At 35.3% G+C, this 4,016-nt stretch overlaps 1 protein-coding gene across 1 annotated transcript in view; it reads right to left on the reverse strand.

Moving 5' to 3' along the window:
• Positions 1-4,016, reverse strand: part of SLC24A4 (solute carrier family 24 (sodium/potassium/calcium exchanger), member 4) — a gene marked incomplete at its 3' end in the record, with an annotated part of 82,116 nt that overhangs the window by 51,074 nt on the left and 27,026 nt on the right. The window lies entirely within an intron of this gene.

Below are 4,016 nucleotides of genomic sequence, written 5' to 3' on the forward strand. Positions count from 1 at the left end.
CCCCGTGCCGAGGGGAGGGGGGGTGGGAACTAGATATCTTTAAGTTCCCTCCCTCCCAAACCATTCTATGAATCTACACAGATCCCTAGAAATAAGAAAAACACAAGATGAAACAATGTTTCAAGTTCCTTTTCATTTACTGAATTAGAACACAATTGAAATTGCTTATAAAGCACAGCTGTAAGAAAATAATAAAACCTGTATTGGGTTTTGGTTTGGGGCTTTTTATCTTAAGAGATTTTTAGCCAGCGCAAGGGTATATAACATTTTCCTGCATATTCTTCCCAGTCTTTTCGATATATAGCTCTCATATATTAAAATATAGCACTAAATAACTAATAAATAATTCCCCCTTCTCCTCTTACCATCTCATAAAAGTTCTCAAAACCAGTTATTTTAAGGTAACTCTGGTCACAACAGATAGATACAGAAGGTCTGAGATAAACAGCTTTTGGACCCTACAATGAAAGGAAGCAATTAAGAAGCCAGAAGCATCATTCTTGGTCTTACAAAAACACAGCACAAAAGAGAAATACGTAGTAGCAAAAGAATGAAGATGCACATTTTCAAAGATGACTAGAGGATTTAGGCCTATTTTGATTTTATTGAAATTGTGTATCCAAATCCCTTAACTATGAAAATTTCAGCTAGGAAGTTCAGATTGCCTAATAGTAGAGGGAAAATGTCTAAAATTCTGGTTTCCATGTGCAGTGTAGTATAAGAGATACTACACTCAGTGGATCTAACAGGGAATTCCATTATGACTCTAGTTTGAATGTTTTGAAGTAAAATAACCAACTTAAACATGTCTAACATGCCAGTTACAATTTGCAGTTGGATTCTAAGGTAAAACAGAATAATTATCTCCAGCTGAAAAGCTGTCATATTGGCAGTCTAAGAGTTCAGCTCCTATTACTGTATATAAGGAATCAGAGACCTCCAAAATTTCTCTGGGTTGATTCATGTCTTCCTCAAAAAGGAAGGAAGGAAAAACAAAGTATATAAAATATGGAAAGACAGACAGACAGACAGAAAGGAAATGAAGATACAATAAACAGTATCCTGGAAAACTTTTCCAGTCATAAAGGGTGTGATTAGTACTACCTGGCTGTATATGATGCACTCTTTTCTGAAGTTTCTATGGCTATCTGATATAAGGTCAAAGGCACACCTTCCAGGACTTTTTAGGTGCTTAGAAAATAAATACTTTCCATTAATAGCTAATACATGTGAAATTTAAAATAGGTATTCAAACCAACTTGCAAAATGAGGTAGTCAAACCAAATGCTAATAAATCTGTTCTTTCATAATTTCATTCCAATAACTATGTTTCAAGAATAATCTTTAATTTAAGATAAACACTCAAGATGAGTCCCTTATGGATTGTACTATTGCCTTTTGAGAGAATCTGGAATAAAAAAAAATAAAGTGGCAATACACAGTTTATCTTCCCAAGAAAGCATTAACTTGCTGCAATAAGAATTGCAAAGCTTATGTATTACAGCACCACCTGGTGTGGCTTGCCATGGACACAAATTATAAGTGGACAAAACCTACCAGGTCATCTAATTTACCTGTCAACCAGTGCAGAGTTCATCACTGTAACATACCTTTGGTGCTTTTCATTTTCATTATTTGTTTTGGAAAACATAATTCATATCTAATCAGATTTTTGAACAATATTTGATGCAGAAGTGGCTTATAAAATTCCAGTTACAAGACTGATAGTTCAGTTTTCATTAACAAATACACTGTTGGGAAAGCCCATGACATCCCACGTTATGATGACTGTCAAACAAGCAAGAAAACATGCCACTATCTTCTTATAAATTTAACTTTATTAAGCGTTTCAAGCAGAAAAATGTGAAATCTCAATGTGAAAACCTAAGGTGGATTAGCAAAGATCAAGATACAAAGCAGTATGACCCCTCAGATCCTATGAGAGAAGGTCTTTCTATCAGCTGATGAAGGGGCATTCTGCTGAGATTACATAGAGGACTACCCAGCACACTTAATTGCATTGTGCTTAGCTGTTTACAGACTTAGCTTCTTGGCAAATTATGAAAGAAAAATTAACATTGATAGAATAATGAAATAATTAGGACAGACAGCCTTAGTAAAGCATGTCTGGAACACTGTAAAACATCTATGTATCTGGGTCACAGGCACCCTATGCATTGCTTTATAGTGTGTTCCATTTCCCCTTACCTTTCTCTGATAAAAAAAGAGAAGTTACTGTATGACACACATAATTCAAAACCCAAAAGGTCTTATTTACCTCTTGTGCTGTCAGAAATGAAGACTAGTTACATGAAATCCAATAGAATGCAAAATTGGTATAGATAGCAGAACATCTGCCCCAAAAGCCTCTACTCCATCAGCCAGACCTTTCTCTGAAATTAGTTTGCGGGCTCAGCTACACCGATTCTCTTTAATGTGCAGATATTAGAGTGCTTATGTTTATTTTTTGTCCCAGGCTACTGGAAGGGAGGTACATCTCTGGCTTGGTACAGAACAAGCTAGCATCCTGTCTAGTCACACAAAAGTGCTGAAATTTAGAACAAAATGCAGAAATCTTATTTAATCCTGCCAATTCTGGTGTCTAAATATTCTGTAAAACTGATTTTTGTGTATACGGTAATCCACTGTCCTCCATTCTGCATAAAAGAAGAGCATTCTTGACAACAAATCACTATGTAACTTTCATGAATACCCTGGCATATCTCACTATAAGGTGTACAAAAGAAAAGGTGAAGCTAACACTGAAGGATTGACACAGCTGCTCTCTAAAAAACTCAATAGTAATATTATCTACATTCTTGCTATGTCATTGTCACAAGTTTGGATAAAGGCCAAGCAACTTGCAGGGAGGCCTTTCTTTGCAATCAAAAGCTTGCTAAGTTTCTAATTACCTCTCAAATTCTGCCAGACACTTTTGGCAATTTTAAGTAGGTTTTTTTGTAATTGCAATGCCATTACAAAAAAGAATCTGATAAGCTAAATCACTTCCATAAGTTCTGAGTCTGTATGCAAAAAGCTTATGCACACACATCACCCAATGTCCCATGAGATAACCCCCTAAAAACAGACTGAGTATTAACACTGTCACTCAAGCTGAAACAGCCTAAAGGAACCAATAAATTTCCTTTATTACATTTTTAATTTTGAAGATGTTACCCAAAAGACACCACCTGCCAAGTTCTTCTGAAGTAGAGGGGTGCGTTTAAATGGAAGAAAAAGCATGAACTTTAGTCACAAATACACACAATGCTCAAGTGGTAATTGAAAATTCATTTTGCTGTTTGCTTATCCCCTTCATTTCTCATTTTATGTGTATGTAAGTCATTCAAGTTTCCCTTAGGACCAGTCTACGCTTATTTTTTCAGCTTTTCTTTGAGGTTGAAAGTATGCATCGCCAGAACATCACCAACTGCCAGCAATTAAATTAGGTAAAACAGTATCAGGCAATTTTGAAAATCATTTTCAAAGAAACTACTCCCTCTGCAAGAAAATTAAGTGAGCAAAATATCTGTAACCCGTTGTCAGTATCCTCAAAAACTAATTAGGTCTATGCTTTTGATTAAGTGAGCTGACAAGAACCTTTCACCTCTTCTGTAAGATCCAATTTGCCTTGGAAATTTCTAATTTCTCTTTTGGTGTGTCACATGTGATTCACCCAAATACAAAGCAAAAAAGAAAAAAAGGGAGAAAAGGAAAGATCAAGTGCTTTTAGACTTGTACTAATGAAAAATGTTTATCATTATTCCCACTATAGTATAAATTTTCTAAATCTAAACTTTCATGCCTAGCAGTTTATGAAACATACCTTCAAAGTTACCATGAAAATAACTGAAGGATGCTTTTTTACCAAAAATAGTACAAACTGCCAGAAAAATGGTTTAAATTATGACCTCCATTCTAGTTAGCTGTTACCAGAATCTAAACATGTACCTAATAACACCAAATATGTGCAAAAATGGGTTTAGAGAAGTCTCATGGCCCTTCGGAACTGCTGA

Source organism: Phaethon lepturus, unplaced genomic scaffold, assembly GCF_000687285.1.
Source record: "Phaethon lepturus isolate BGI_N335 unplaced genomic scaffold, ASM68728v1 scaffold12372, whole genome shotgun sequence".
NCBI lineage: Eukaryota > Metazoa > Chordata > Aves > Phaethontiformes > Phaethontidae > Phaethon > Phaethon lepturus.